We start from the raw sequence: 17,058 nt of genomic DNA, 5'->3' as shown, positions 1-17,058 counted from the left end.
AGGCAGGTACTTTACCATCAGAGCCACCAGGGAAGTCAGAATTCTTTGTGTGTGTGCTAAGTCGCTTAGTGGTGTCTGACTTTTTGCGATCACATGGGCTGTAGCCCTCCAGGCTCCTCTGTCCTCTGTCCAGGCAAGAATACCAGAGTGGGTTGCCATGCCCTCCTCTAAGAGAATTCTTTGTAGGTGGAGTTAAATCTCTAGAACTCCAGAGATAATACCTTGGCTGGAAGCTGTATCTCAATAGTGGTCCAGAGATGTATATCACTTGTCAGCTAGGGAAGCATCATTCTCTGAACACATATCACCCACACTGCCCTGGATCCTTCAAGTCAGGCTAATCACATCCCAGGGGGCTCAATAGGTGAATCTCCCACCAGCAGATATTTTAGGTAATCTCTCCTGCTCTGCTCCCAACATGTTTGTTCTTATATTCACCCCCTGAATCCAGCTGTCTAACTTCCTATAGTTGTTGTTCTACATTCCTGTAGTGGTTGTTCTCCTTTGGGTTAAGTGGATTGGAGCTCAGCACTCCCACTTGACTGTCAGACTTCCCACTGTAGATCCCAGACTGAAAAGCATCTCCTCTGATTGGGCCTATTTCCCCCTCTCCCTCAAATGAGTTTCAGATATCTCTTTGGTAGAAATAAACAACTTCTCCTAAGCCTTGTGAAACAAGAGATAAAGATGGCTAATACCTGTTCCCTACTTTCAAGGAACTTATAATCAACTGCTTCAGATAAGATGTTGACAAGGAAACAGGGCTAATATTATTATGAATCTCATGTTATGAGTGCAGGATGAGGGGAAAGAGCAATAGCTGCTCCATTGCTAAGATAAGGGAAAGAGCAATTCTCTTTGGAAAGACCAAGAGTGTAATGGTTATGAAAGGATTTTGAGGAAGCTACAACTGGTGTTTGCTTTAGTTATTTATTGCTGCCATTAAAAAGTACCATAAACTTAGTGACTTAAAATAAGACAAATTTATTACCTTCAAGTTCTGTAAATCAGAAGTCTGACACTGATCTCACTGGACTACAATCGAGATGTTAGCAGGGTTGTGTTTCTTTTGGAAGCTTTGGAGAGGAATCCACTTTTAAGCTCATGTACATCATTGACAAAGTTCAGTACTATGTGGTGGTAGGACTGAGGTCCCCATTTCCTTCCTGCCTGTTGGCTGGGGCTACCTTTAGATTCTAAAAGCCTCTCGCCATTTCTTACACATGATCCCTAAACTTCAGAACCAGGAATGGCATCAATCTTCTCAGGCTACCCATTTCTTCTTCCTCTGTCTCTTTTGCTTTATCTTTCTGTTGCAGGAAGGGGGACCCCTTCCAGGGCCCGAAACTGGGCTCTTGTCTAACACTCGGAAATGAATTGTCCGAGGAGACACATGCTGACAAAGCAAGAGATTTTATTGGGAAAGGGCACCCGGGTGGAGAGCAGTAGGTAAGGGAACCCAGGAGAACTGCTCTGCCGCGTGGCTCTCAGTCTTGGGTTTTATGGTGATGGGATTCGTTTCCGGGTAGTCTTTGGCCAATCATTCTAATTCAGAGTCTTTCCTGGTGGTGCACGCATCGCTCAGCCAAGATGGATGCTAGCAAGAGGAATTCTGGGAAGTGGATAGACACGCGGTGTTTCCTTTTGACCTTTCCCAAACTCTTCCGGTTGGTGGTGGCTTATTAGTTCCGTATTCCTTATCAGGATCTCCTGTCATAAAACAACTCATGCAAATGGTTACTATGGTGCCTGGCCAGGGTGGGCGGTTTCAATCAGTGTGCTTCCCCTAACATTTCTGTCTTCCCCTCTGCCCTTAGGGGCCAGATTACCTTGGGTTTACCTGGGTAATCCAGGATACTCTCCTTTATCTTAAGGTCCACTGATTATCAAGTTTAATTTTATACATAATCACACAATCACAGGCAGAAGTCAAGGTGGTGGAATTCATGGGAGCCAAGTCTTACCTAGTAACGTGTTTTTATGATATTAAGCAACGGGGTACAGAGTAGAATTCAAATCATGTCCATATTAAACAGGTGCTAAGTTGCTTAGTGTGACTCAAGTTTGGAAACACAAGTTAAATCAGAATCAATTTCTTTCTCAAAGTCTCTCCTAGAGGAGAAGACAGACTTCTTTTCGAATAAATTTGATACAATAAGCATTTGCAAAGTGACAACCAACAGTAATAATTTTGTGGTTTTATTTTGATAGGCTATGTTTGTCTCTTGAACTTTGCAAGTTGTATTTTATGTAGGACCATGATAGGGGCTTCCCAGGTAGCAATAGTGGTAAAGAACCTGCCTGCCAATGCAGGAGACATAAGAGACATGGGTTTGATCCCTCGGTGCAGATCCCCTGAAGAAGGGCATGGCAACCCACTCTAGTATTCTTGCCTGGAGAATCTCCATGGACAAAGGAGCCTGGCAGGCTATGATCCATAAGGTTGCAAAAAGCCGGACTGAAGTGACCTAGCATGCACACATGCACACAGGATCATGCTAAAAGTTTTGAGGACCACTGAAATGCATGCATGCATTGGCCAAAAGCAGGGCAAAATGAGATGAAATCTAAGGGAGCCCCATCCTTGATTGTCCCCTTGTCCTCACCTGCAGTGCTGACTCTGACCTCCCGTCCTGCTTCAACTTGCCACTCAACTTGAAATATTCTCTCCTTTCCATATTAGCACTGAATTGGTATTGTAAGGCAGAAAATCAGATAATAAGAGCAACATTCCATTTGGCACTTTGAAACTCAGTCTTGTTTGTGTCTCCTGTGGAGCACTCTCTGTTCTCCCAACAGCCAGTCTTCCTGGTTTGTCACCTCTACCACTCAACTGATATATTTGATAAGGGAATTGAAGACTGGAGGGCATTTTATTCATTTTGGATTATCCTCTTTGTCTGCCCATACCAGACCTAACAGTGTTACACATAGTGAAGTCATTCAATAAAGGTTTAGTAAATTATTTTTTTTAAAAAGGCAAAAATATTAAAACTAAGTCTTTTATTGGTTTTAGGAATTTAAAGTGAGCAGACAGGAAATGGCATTTACTACCTGAAACTTTTGTCTTTTTCATGCAAAGGAGAAAGCAAGTGGCTAAGTGGTGAGGTATGAGCCTCAAAAGATTAGGGAAAACAAATACAAATGAAGAAAATTTCCTGTGATTCAAATGCAAAGTAACTGAATAAATGTCATCCTGAAATGCCCTGTGGGTTACAGTAAGTCCCCTTCATGCCAACGTGTGTGTAGGTGTGAGTGTGTGTGTTCAGTTGCTGTTTCTAGCCCGACTCTTTTTCAACCCCATGGACTGTAGCCTGCCAAAGTCCTCTGTCTGTGGGATTTTCTGGCCAAAGACAGGAGTGGGTTGCCATTTCTTCCTCCAGGGGATCTTCCTGACCCAGGGACGGAACCTGTATCTCCCCTGTCTCCTGCATTGCAGGCGGATTCTTTATCACTGAACCATCGGGGAACTAACCCTCACGTTGAGAATTTTCAAAGATTAGAACTTGTGTTCCATCGACAACAGGAGTGAGTGAAATTGCAACTTGCCCTCCGTCTCTCATTGCTGAGGATCATTCAGTTCTACCATCTCCCTCCTCCTCTCCCTCCTCCAGGCAGTAACTCTTCTTGCCTGTTCACTCGATCCCAGTCCCTGTGTGCCAGCTATTGTATTGTACTACTATACTTTTTAAAGTACTGTACTGTAAGATGAAAAATGTTTCTTTATTTTTTGTTTGCTTTTTCTCTATTTGTATGAAAAGTATTGTAAACCTATTACAGCCCAGTACTATATAGCTGATTGTGTTAGTTGAATACCTAGGCTAACTTTGTTGTGTTAACAAACAAATTGGACTTACGACTGCTCTTAGAACAGAAATGATTCAATTTGTTCAGATGTAGGGGACTCACTGTACAGGAGTTGTGAAAGGTGAGTAGGGCCATTGTACACATTCTGGAAAACCAAACATTTAAAGCAGACATTGAGAACATTTGGCTCCATATTTATCCTTCGGGGCATTAAAATTGCCAGTCAGTTGACCTTAAAATAGGAAGATTATGGTTCAGTGGTAAAGAATGCACCTGCCAATGCAGGACCCATAGGAAACACAGGTTTGACCTCTGGGTCAGGAAGATCTCCTGGAGGAGGAAATAGTGACTCACTCCAGTATTCTCACCTAGATAATCCCATGGACAGAGGAGCTTGGCAGGCTACAGCCCATGGAGTCGCAAAGAGGCAGACATGACTGAGCAACTGAGCATGCATGCACGCAAGGTGGGCCCAACATAATCAGAATGATCCTCAGAAATGGAAGGGAAGGCCGAGGGTTAAGAGTCAGAGAAGATGTGACGAGGGAAGCAAACTCAGAGTGATATGACCTGAGGACTCCGCTCGTCATTGTTGGTTTTGAGGATGGATGAAAGGGCCATGAGTCAAAGAACGTGGGGGCCTCAAGCAACTGGAAAAGGCCGGGAAACACATTCTTCTCAAGAGCCTCCAGAAAGGTACACAGCCCTGTCTTGAATTTAGCCCAGTGAGAACCGTGTCAGATTCATTTCTGTTGTCTCAACCTACTCAGTTTGTGGTAACTTGCTACAACACTCACAGGAAACAAACCATTATATGATTAGTCAATGTCCTGTTGTCTGTGGTGGACGTCTGGCAAGATGCATTGTGGGAAAGCAGCCCTCTGATTGGCTCATGCTCCATGCAGAAGGCTGACTGATGGACTCCGGGATGTCGTGGGGGAAAGGTCATTGTGACTCCTGAGCTGTGGAGCCCCAGACTGCTGGGCTGTATGGGACAAAAGCCCAAGTCCTAATCATTGCAGAGGTTAAAACTGATATCATACAAGCCTAGGTCAGCAGTCAGATGCTTTTATTCGTACATAGAATTTTTTTTTAAATGTGAATTGGTTTCCAACATTTAAAGATTTTCTTGCAGGAAGAAGGACTCCTTCTAGGGCAAGAGAGTGGGCCCTTGTCTAACACTCAGAAATGAATTGTCTGAGGAGACAAGCGTACTGACACAGCAGGTGACTTTATTGAGAAGGGGTGCCTGGGTGGAGAGTAACAGGCTAAGGGAACCCAGGAGGACTCCTCTGCCACTTGGCTCACAGTCTTGAGATTTATGGACAATCATTCTAACACAAGGTCCTTCCTGCTGGTTCATGCATTGCTCAGACAAGACAGATTCCATCAAGGAGGATTCTGGGAGGTCAGTAGGATGCATGGATTAGCGTCTCCAGTCTCCTTTTGACATTTCCTGAATTCTCTTGGCTCGTGGTAGCTTCTTAGTCCCATGATCCTTAACCAGGACCTCCTGTGGTTGACAGCTCATGCAAGTGGCTACTATCTTGCCTGGGTATGGAGCAGATGGTTTCAGTGTTTCCCCTAACCTTGCCACTTAAGCATCAGGATTTCTGACTTTTCTTGGAAAAAAATTAATCGAAAATGTTGCCACACTTGAATCCCATGGGAGTGGAGTCGTGGCTGCCCTTCAGACAGCACACTCACACTGTCAGGTCCATACGCTCTGCTCTACCGTCTTACACCCTCTCCCGGTCACCCTAACACATGGCCCCGAGGGACCAGTGTGCAATCCCTGGGACTCTGCTTGTGTGCAATACTCATTTCAGAACTGGCTTGATTAGGGAAAGGTACCAGAGGGAATCTAGCCACTTTCAATGCTTTTATCATATATGGTAGCAAAGAATGCCTTCACTGATTTCAGAGACAAAGAATCCCAATAGTTTGGTTCATCCCTTCATTCCATCCAAGTTCTTAGCCTAAGCAATACCAAGAAACACTGGCATTGGTGCCTCACAGGGAATTTCCAGACCTACTTATGATTCTCATTCTGATCAGCTAAACCTTTGCTCCTTGAAGAATTTATAGAAAACTGACTTCAACAGATAAGGGAAAAATTTTCTAAAGGATATATGTATAAATCAAGCTGGAGTACTTTCAAGATGATAGACAATGAACTCAAACAAAATGTCAAATGGTCTGATAGCATTTTCATGTGTGCCCAGCCAAGGTTTAGAGAAATCCCTGTGCACTTTTATTGGATTAACAACACGTCAGCTCTGACATCAGCTGCAACACAATCTGCTATTGCAAAATGCACTTAGGAATCCTGATGCATTAATTGTTATGTTTGGCTTTATTACACACTTATCTTTTTCCTCATATCTGAAAGCTAGTGGTTATGGGATAGAATTTTTGGAGAAGTGATACCTTACAAGCTCACACTTGAAACAGCTCTGAACAGTGATGGAATGTCACAGTTAAAGGAACAAGAGAGGAGAGTTGGCCCACAAAAGGGTCAGTGTCCTGAGCGGCTGGGCAGGAATCCACTTTTTCCACCTCAGGTTCTCATCTTCAGCCTACATGTAGTGAATAACCAGCCATACATGTGCAAAAGAGAGGTTGGGCTGGGCTTTGACATGGCCTCTGTGGGTGTGATGGATGTGCAGAAATCCAACCCTTCCCAGGGGGGTCAGGTGGCACCGTCAAGGCAAAATGCAAACAATTCTGTCCTGGAAAAGAACTTTTTTTCTATTTGTGCCAAAGCATTACAGTATCCACACTAAATTGGAAATCTATGCAAAGAAAGAAAAAGCCAAAATGAAGCTCTGAATTGAAATACTCTCTGCATAGAGTATATTTAAATTGTGCAAAAATTTCTGTATGAAGAAAGAGAGAAAGAAAAGAAAAAAGAAATGGCATTCACTTCTCATTTCCAAGGGGGAGTTGAAAACATCTGCTTTCTGGATTACAGAGTGAGACAGTATACACGTCTGTGAAAAAGCAATCTCTAAAATCTTTTCCTTTGGAGGCTGTGGATAAAACAAACAAGGGGAGGATGACTCTCCCTCTGGTCTGCAGAGGCTTGCCTGAGCAGACAGAAAAATAGAGTGCGTGACTGCCCGCTATCCCAGCTAATAAAACTTGCGAAATATTTCTTTTCGTTGTCTTTTCATTGCTTTTCATTCTCTCCCTGTCTTCTTACATCTCTTAAGCAGTGATTCTGATGGGACTTGGGTTTATTTGAGGCTTTGATAAAACACATACCACTACACTTTTCCCCAGCTCAGGACTCAAGGAGTTTTGAGAAATATCTATAAATTTTCCTAATTGCTAGACAGTTTTTCCACTTCTAGGCCAACTGGCTTCCCTTAGCCATAATGTCAAACTCTGACCTATGACTTGAGGGGCTCCTAATTGATGACTACCAAATGCTGAAAGGGGCTTTGGTTTTACTCATTTTTCTTCATCTGATTCTCAGCCTTGGGGCAGGCTGGCTTTTTAGTCCTGGTCTGAGTGGGCAGAAATGTGCCAATTCAGAAGGGAAACTGGGAAGGGGACAACTGTGTGGGCCTGTCGTGTTCCAGGCAGTGTGCTGAATTTTGCCTCACTTATGGTCACAAACACTTGAGAGGTCAATTTTGTCAGTCTTGTTTAGACAATTAAGGAAGTCAGATAAATAAGTCAATGATCTTAAGCCAGTGAATGGCAGAGCTGGCAAACCAAAGTTGCCTGCCTCTGAAGCTTTACTTATCTACACAGCTTTGACAAGTAATGGGTCTCTCCTCATTCTTAATCCCCATTGAAACTTCTTAAAAGATACTTTGATGCTTGCTCTTCGGATCTTTTTATCACTTATATTATCCCCAGTATTAGAGAATTCCCATGTAGAGAATTACATATGGCAGTAAGAGCTTTGCAGAATTCATTTGTAATATACCTCAGCTCAAAATTAATTTCCACTTTCAAATCCAGATGACATTTCAGAAGGAGACTGTCAGAGGAGAAGATGAGGGTAGGTAATTACACAGAATGTAGGTGACCTCAGTTATTCTACCAGGCCCCACACATCCCATGGCCATCAAGTTGTTCACGTGGCTGTAAATGTGTGGCTCCTTTTAAATAAGAAAGAATTTGGATCTGGACAGATTTATGGGAAACTGTCAGAAGCAGAGATGATTCTGAGGGACCAATCAGTGGGCAGTAAGACAACTGATGCAATCTGAAAGCATAAGCCCATGAATGAAGGGCTTCTTGGGCAACCACCTACTCTCTACTTCCCTTCCCCCAGCAAACGTTTGCTTGATTTCAGACTTTCTACCTCCTGGTATACATTTTTATTCCAGACATCTCATTTTGTGTGTTTATACAAAAGATCAGGGCAGTTATGTGCAAAGGTCATGGGCTGTGGAATTAGAATACCTGGTTTCAAATTACTGTATCACATTGAAATACTGTGTGATCTTGGGCTAATTACCTAGCCTCTCTGGACCCCTCTCTGAAAAATCAATTGTTCTAAATCTTATTGAGACAAAGTAAATAACACAGTTACTGGCTTATAGTAGGTATTAAAAAAAAAAAAAAAAACTATTTCTCTTTACTCTTCTCCTTATTTGCTTTTTCAGAAATGCCTTTGTCCTAAGGACTTTTTATTTTTTATTTTTCTTGCAAACCTCAAATATTCTTAATTTGGTGGTGGTGTTGAAGACTGCCTTTTTATACAGTTCATGGGGTTTTCACAGCAAGAATACTGGAGTGATTTGTCATTCCCTCCTCCAGTGGACCACATTTTGTCAGAACTCTCCATTCTTCTATTCCATTTGGGGTTGGTGTCAATGGAACCTAGATTTTGGATTCAGATAACTGGCAGAGGTCTCTCAAACTCAGGGAAGATCCAGTCCCAGTAGACAAATTCTTCTAGAAGACAGCAATGAAAACCCCATACTTCACCAGTGAGTGCTTTTAGGATGAGCAAAAATAATTTAAACTTCTACCTAAAGAAGTAGTAAGGAAATTCTTAAGTCAGAGCCTCAAGAGGAAACAGGAATTTGCTCCTTCTTTCCCACTTGGGGTGGCCACTGGTGGGCGTGATGCATGGAGAACTGGCAGCCATCTTGAATCCATGAGGTGCTGGTCACAAGGATGAAACCAGTGTGCTGAAAATGGTGGGAGGAATTGCTAGAAAGAGCTTGAAGGATTCTTGGTAACATTATGGAATTGCTGAATGAGTCTTTGGCCATCCATCTTCATATTTGTTGTTGTATGGGATCATTAATGCTTAAACTAAGTCAAATATTTTCTCATCTGCAACTAAAAGTGTTACTGATTCTCTGATGTCTGCTTCTCAAAACTAATCTGAGAATTATGAACAACATAGGTAAAGCATCTAGAAAGTGTCTGTCACTTAGTAAACAACTGGCAATCATATAGCTTACATTTGTTATAGTTGTTAATATATAGGCTTTCTAGGGGAGCTCTGGGGTCCTCGACAAATGGAAGCTTCCTTTAAGCATGTGTTGGTGTAACAGACAAAATTCATACATTCCATCAAACCTATTAAGGGTCTCCAGCCCGTCACCTTGAGATTCCATGAGATATTATCAATAGGCACAAATAAAATTTCAAAATTAACTGAATTTGAAGTGTTGTAAGTCAGATAAGAAGAAACAATATTAAACAAACCCTTCTCATTCCTAAGGATTGGGAGAGTTTACTTAATCATAAGTAAAGCTCTTCTTCCAAGCACTTCTTTTCTCCTCCCCATGAGCTCATTTGGCTTATCTTTTTAGCCAGAGGGGAATTTCAAATCTGTCAGTGTTACTGACTGGATAAATAGCTTGCAAGGGAAGGACAGTTAGAAATAAGTCTAAACTGCCATTTGTTGACAGTTTGAGGATTATAAGTTGTCTAGAAAGTTAAAAAAAAAAAAAGACTAAAAATGGTAATCGTGGGCAAAAGTAATTCATTCACAAATTCAATCAACTTTTATGAAGCTCCTATGCTTGGTGCTGGGAAAACAAGGTCAAACAAGCCAGGGGCCTGTCATTCTGGGATTAGACAACCTAATAGGAAAGACATGTGAGCAAGTGTATGGAAAAAATCTATTGATATGGCCCAAATTGTAGTTATACAGTGATGTTGAAACCAGGATGACTACTGGGATCACTGCTATTCATTGCTACCTGTGACTGAGCAATTCCTATGTACCAGGTTTGTCTTAAGTTCTTTATCTGCACTGTTTCTTTTTTTGTTTTTGACAGGAAAGTAGGATTTATCGGTGGGTGTAAGGAAGGTAAGGCTCTTATGAGTTCAGGGCCCACTATTTGTTCAGAGGGCCACAATTAAGGATGTATTTGACCCCACAGCCATCTGGGATGAGTCACGTTTCTGCAACCATGTTTTCAAACTCATCCACCTTAAACTTAGTAAATCCCCACTTCTTGGAGATGTGCATCTTCTGGTGACCAGGGAACTTGGCCTTGCAGAGGGCCTCAATCACATGCTCCTTGTTCTGCGGTTTGGTGCAAATGGGCATTATAACTTGGCCAATGTAGACCCTGGCCACTGTGCCCTGGGACTCTCCAAAGCTACCTCGCATACCTGTCTGGAGCCTAGGCTGAGGACAGCAGGCCAATCATGAATGTTCACTATAAAGGACTGTTTCCAAGGTACCTTACGGCGACCTGTACCGGCAAGAGGCTGCATACACTTACCTAGGAGGCTGCTATTTGCAGCCTATATGCTCTGATTTGCATAAAGATTCTTTCTGATCATTCTGGCTGTTGTGTCCAATTTAGAGATGAGCATGCGGAGACCCAAATATACACAACTAGTTAGTGGAAGGAGCTAGAAATCACATCTAGGACTTCTTAAATCATAAAGGTCATAGACCTTATTAAAACATGGTAGAGGTTTAAACAGTGAACCCGGTCTCCTGCATTGCAGGCAGATTATTTACTGTCTGAGCCACCAAGGAAGCCCAAAATGCAGATTGAAATGCAAAAAGTAATTAATTCTGCTGCCAGTGCTGAGTCATATTGGGGCAGGGGAGGGAGGAAGGATAAGAAAAGGCTTCAAACAAGAGGTGATCCCCTGTGGACATTTCCTTTGTAGAAAAAGACTTCTCAGAAGCAAATATGTGGGCTGCATGGTCCTATAGCATATTTTCTAATGTGAGAGGAAAAAAAAAAAAAGGATGGAGGCAGAATGGTATCTGAATAGGCCCAACACCCCTGGAAAACTGCAAACCTCCAATGTAATTGGGACTTCAGGGACCTGGGATTGCTTGTTCTGCTCAGGTACTTGAAATTTTATGAATAAAAGGTTTTCTATGAATACAAATTATTGTGATTGTCTACATTAGACCACAGAAACACTATAAACACTCAACGAAAAGGGGAGATGTCTGAACTTATTTGTTTAGCATGTGAAAGAGACAGGGAACTTGGATACTTTTGATATCCCTTGTAAGGCAGTTTTCCTAACCAGACATTCAAGACCAAGAAATTCTTTTAGTCATATCTGATTCTATTCTTTTGCATAAACCTTGACTTGAGTGGTGCCATAATTTTCCATGAAGTAATTATCAGATTTTTCAGTCGGTCCAGGTTTTTGGACATCAGGTAGACATAGAAATGAGAGGCTAATTTTAATTCTTCCTATGGTTTCCCCAAATAAAACTACTTAACAGATGATGGTTCCCTGGTAGTCTAGCAAATGTTCCATAGGCAATTTGGTAGCTTAAGAGAACAAAACAGAATTTCTCTGCCTAGGACATTTTGGTCCATCTCTTCATTGCTAATTATAAATCATATTGTTTTAGGTGCATCTTTTATATTTCAAATTTCAAAACAAGCTTCAAAAGTTAAAGTGTGATATTATTCCATTTATGTGAAATATCCAGAATAGGCAACTCCATACACATAGGAAACTTCATAGCCATTAATCAGTTGCTCCCATTCCCCTTTTGAGATGATGAAGATGCTTTGGAACTAAGAGATGGTAGCTGCACAATACTGTGAATGTACCAAATGCCACTAAATTGTTGCTTTAATATGGATAATTTCAAGTTATGTAAATTCTATTTCAAAAAAGTGTGAAAACCAAAATAAGAGCTCTTACTTTTCTCTCTGAAAGACTACACATTTGATATACTTTTCTTTCCTCTCTAGACTTTTTCTTTCTCATTTTAACTGATATTGTTTAGGAATTAAGATAAAGATTGCTATTTTTTTACAATACAGCAATAGTTTTCTATTTTTAGACATACTGTTGACATTCGTGTTATGCCTCATATGCATTAACTTTCTGGTCTAAATTGTGGATTTTTTTAATTTCATTGTTCACTAGTATTTGAAGAAAATATTATCGCTTATCCATTCTTGAATATGTTGCAGCATTCTTTGAGCAATTTTTAAAGTAAGAGTATATGTATTAAATGTTTTCTGAGGCCTTTCATTCTTGAAGATGACTTTCTGTTACTTTCACTTACGAATGATAAATAAAACTTTCGCAAAGAGTCAGACACGACTAAGTGACTGAACAACAACAGTCATCAGAGAAATGTAAAATCAAAGCTACAATGTCAAAATGATGACTAACCTCAAAAAAGGCTACATATAGCAATGTTGGCGAGAATGTGGAGAAAAGGAAACCCTAGTACACTGATGGTATTGTGAACTGGTGCAACCATTATGTGGTGCAGCCACAAAACATTTTGGAGGTTCCTCAAAAACTAAAAGAACTACAGCAATGACACAGAAATTCCACTGCTGGGTATATATCTGAAGAAAATGAAAACCCTAATTTGAAAATGTTACATGCACTCCAGTGTTCATAGCAGCATTACCATAGCCTATTTATAGAAGCAACCTGAGTACTCATCAACAGTTGAGAAAGAAGATGTGGAAGAATCACAGAAACAATAGAATGTTGTTGTTGCTCTTGTTCAGTTGCTAAGTCATGTCCAAATCTTTGCGACCCCATTAACTGCAACATGCCAGGCTTCCCTGTCATTCACTATGCCTCTGAGTTTGCTCAAACTCATGTCCATTGAGGCAGTGATGCCATCCAACCAGCTCATCCTCTGTCGCCCCCTTCTCTTGCTCTCAGTCTTTCCCAACATCAGGGCCTTTTCAATGAGTTGGTTCTTTGCATCAGGCGGCCAAAGTACCTGAGCTTTGGCTTCAGCATCAGCCCTTCCGATGAATATTCAGTGTTGATTTCTTTTAGGGTTGACTGGTTTGATCTCCTTGCTGTCCAAGGGACTCTCAAGAGTCTTCTTCAACACCACAGCTCAAAAACCTTAGCGCTCAGTCTTCTGTATGGTCCAACTCTCACATCCGTACATAACTATTAGAAAAGCCAAAGCTTTGACTGTATGGACCTTTGTAGGCAAAGTGATATCTCTGATTTTTTATATGCTGTTTTGGTTTGTCATAGCTTTCTTTCCAAGGAACAAGCCTCTTTTGATTTCGTGGCTGTGGTCACCATCTGCAGTAATTTTGGAGCCTGAGAAAATAAAATCTGTCACTGTTTCCACTTTTTCCCCACTTATTTGCCATAAAGTCATGGGACCGGATGCCATGATGTTAGCTTTTTGAATGTTGAGTTTTAAGGCAGCTTTTTCACTCCTTCACTCTCATCAAGAAGCTCTTTAGTTCTTCTTTGCTTTCTGCCATAAGAGTGGTGTCATTTGCATATCTGAGGTTGTTGATATTTCTCCTGGCAATATTGATTCCAACTTGTGCTTCATCCAGCCAGGCATTTCACATGGTGTACTCTGTATATAAGTCAAATTAGCAGGGAAACAATATACAGCCTTGTTGTACTCCTATCCCAATTTTGGACCAATCAGTCACTCCAGGTCTGGTTCTAACTGTTGCTTCTTGACCAGCATACAGATTTCTCAGGAGACAAGTAAGGTGGTCTGGTATTCCCATATCTTTAAGAATTTCCCACAGTTTGTTGTGATTCACAGTCAAAGGTTTTAATATAGTCAATGCAGCAGAAGTAGATTTTATTTTTTTTGGAATTCCCTTTCTTTTTCTATGATCCATTGAATGTTGGCAATTTGATCTCTGGTTCCTCTGCCTTTTCTAAATCCAACTTATACATCTGGAATTTCTTGGTTCACATATTGTTGAAGCCTAACTTGAAGGATTTTGAGCACTACCTAGCTAGCATGGGAAATGAGCGCAATTATACAGTAGTTTGAACAGTTTTTGGCATTGCCCTTCTTTGGGACTGGAAAGAAAATTGAACTTTTCCAGTCCTGTGGCCACTGCTGAGTTTTCCAAATTTGCTGGTATATTGAGTGCAACACTTTAACAGCATCATCTTTTAGGATTTGAAATAGTTCAGCTGGAATTCCATCACCTCCTCTTTATTTGTTCATAGTAATGCTCCCTAAAGCCCACTTGACTTCACATTCTAGGATGGTTCTAGGAGAGTGACCACATCATTGTGGTCATCTGGGTTATTAATTTCTTTTTTGTACAATTCTTCTGTGTCTTCTTGCCACCTCTCCTTAATCTCTTCTTCCTCTGTCAGATCCTTGTGGTTTATGTCCTTTATTGAGCCCATCTTTGCATGCAATGTTCCCTTGGTATCTCCAATTTTCTTGAGGAGATCTCTAGTGGTTCCCATTCTATTGTTTTCCTCTATTTCTTTGTACTGATCACTAAGGAAGGCTTTCTTATCTCTCCTTGCTATTCTTTGGAACTCTGCATTCAGATGGATATATCTTTCCCTTTCTCCTTTGCCGTTCACTTCTATTCTATTCTCAGGTATTTGTAAGGCCTCCTCAGACAACCACTTTGCCTTCTTGCATTCTTTTTCTTGGGGATGGTTTTGGTCATCACTTCCTGTACAATGTTACAAACTTCTGTCCATAGTTCTTCAGGCAATTTGTCTACCAGATCCAATCCCTTGAATCTCTTGGTCACCTACACTGTATAATCATAATATGTTTGATTTAGATCATACCTGAATGGCCTAGTTTTTCCCACTACTTTCTTCAATTTGAGGCTTAATTTTGCAAAAGCACCTGAACCAGTTAGCTCCCACTCTTGTTTTTGCTGACTGTCTAGAGCTTCTCCATCTTCAGCTGCAAAGAATATAGTAAATCTGATTTTGGTATTGACCATCTGGTGATATCGATGTGTATAGTCATCTCTTGTGTTCTTGGAAGAGGGTGTTTGCTATGACTGTTAGGGGAAGCACACTGATTGAAACCACCCACCCTGGCCAGGCACCATAGTAACCATTTGCATGAGTTGTTTTATGGCAGGAGATCCTGATAAGGAATACGGAACTAATAGGCCACCACCAGCCGGAAGAGTTCAGGAAAGATCGGGAAAGATCGAGAGGAGACACTACCTGTCCGTCCACTTCCCGGAATCCCTCTTGCTAGCATCCATCTTGGCTGAGCGATGCGTGCACCACCAGGAAAGACTCTGAATTAGAATGATTGGCCAAAGACCACCCGGAAACTAATCCCATCACCATAAAACCCAAGACTGCGAGCCACGCGGTAGAGCAGTTCTCCTGGGTTCCCTTACCTACTGCTCTCCACCCGGGTGCCCTTTCCCAATAAAATCTCTTGCTTTGTCAGCATGTGTCTCCTCGGACAATTCATTTCCGAGTGTTAGACAAGAGCCCAGTTTCGGGCCCTGGAAGGGGTCCCCCTTCCTGCAACATGACCAGTGCCTTCTCTTGGTAAAACTCTGTTAGAGTGTTACTTCCTCATCATAAAAGATGAACTTCTGCCATTTGCAACAATGTAAATGGACCTAGAGGGTATTATGCTTAGTGAAACAGGTCAGACTGAAAACAGTAAATACTTTATGTTTTCACTTATATTTGGAATCCAAAAAATAAAGCAAATGAATGTATATAACAAAACACAAACTGATTTACAGATATAGAGAGCAAACGAGTGGTTACCAGTAGGAAGAGGGAAATGGGAATGGAGGAGATCAGAGTATGGAATTAAGAGATACAAACTACTATGTAGAATAAATAAGCAACAAGGGTATATTGTACAACTAGGGAAATATAGTCATTATTCTGTAACAACTTTAAATGGAGTATAATCTCTAAAAATATCAAATCACACCTGAAACTAATATAATTTTGTAAATCAACTATATATTAATTAAAAATCTGGTAATTTACTTCCATTTGTTCATCCCTGCAGAGGAAATTTATATTTTACCTCTGGAAAACTGAGGAATATTTTATTAGGCATTGAGTGGTTTAAGTAAAGAAAGGAAAAGATTAGATTTTCCCTAACTTATTTTGCTAATACAGAGTTTATAAGAAATAGGAAGAAATAAGAAAGGAATTAGAAACAGAAATATGAAGAGTTTCTTTTCTGTTTGTCCCTCTTTCCTCAACTGAGACTGAGGCTCTGACAGTTGTGGTCTCAGGTGTTAAGAAAGCTTTCAGGACTGAGGATTCTTGGAAATAAGGGAGGACAAGGGGGATGGGAATGTACATGTCTTCTGTATCTATAACTATGCTATTCATACAGTGTCATTTTACAGTGATGATATGATGATGATAGCAATGGTTTTTATGTTTAATTGTTTATTATTTGTCAGATTTTGTGCTAGGTTTAACACACATTAGCATATTTAATCCCTGTGATCACCTTATGAAATATCAATTGTAAACATTCCAATTTTATAAGGAAAGGAAGTAAAGCATGGGGATGTTAAATAACTTATTCAAAATGACATAGCTGAGTCTGCTTGGCTGGGGTACAGAATGTGCAGTTTGATTCTAGGATACGTGCCTTTAGCCATCTGACTCTAGATCTGGGGGGAGTGGGCAAAAATAAAGAAAATCACCTTTCAGAAGTGCAAAAGTTTAGGTCCAGAAAGAATAAGTAATTTGCCTAAAATAAATAGTAAAATTGGTACTTTAACCTTTGTCTAATTTTAACTATACAAAGCTACCTCTAGATGGTCAGAATCAGATAACCTTAAACTTAAGAACGAGAAGTAGTCTCAGAGATTATATCATTTCAGAGCCTAGTCTCTCATTTTACAGATAATCTGTAATCACTAAAATCTCTAACCCAAACCAATCAGAGGTCAGTTCTACGGAGCAAGACATCTTTACATATCAAAGGAGAGTTATTGTTTGAAATTTTATTTCTATTTAAAAAAAAAGAAATCAAGATGAGGGATCCAGTTCTTGATGGCAACACAGCTTTTCATAGAAAATTCAAGTGCCTCATTGTTT

At 40.8% G+C, this 17,058-nt stretch overlaps 1 long non-coding RNA gene and 1 pseudogene across 5 annotated transcripts in view; one reads left to right on the top strand and one right to left on the bottom strand.

The window, feature by feature from the left end:
* LOC122710075 overlaps positions 1-17,058 on the top strand; it is a 68,859-nt gene that overhangs the window by 36,789 nt on the left and 15,012 nt on the right. The window lies entirely within an intron of this gene.
* Positions 10,463-10,564, bottom strand: LOC122673101 (annotated as a pseudogene).

Source organism: Cervus elaphus, chromosome 16, assembly GCF_910594005.1.
Source record: "Cervus elaphus chromosome 16, mCerEla1.1, whole genome shotgun sequence".
NCBI classification, from domain to species: domain Eukaryota; kingdom Metazoa; phylum Chordata; class Mammalia; order Artiodactyla; family Cervidae; genus Cervus; species Cervus elaphus.
Note: the sequence above shows the minus strand (reverse complement) of the source record. Positions and strands in the feature narration are given on the sequence as shown.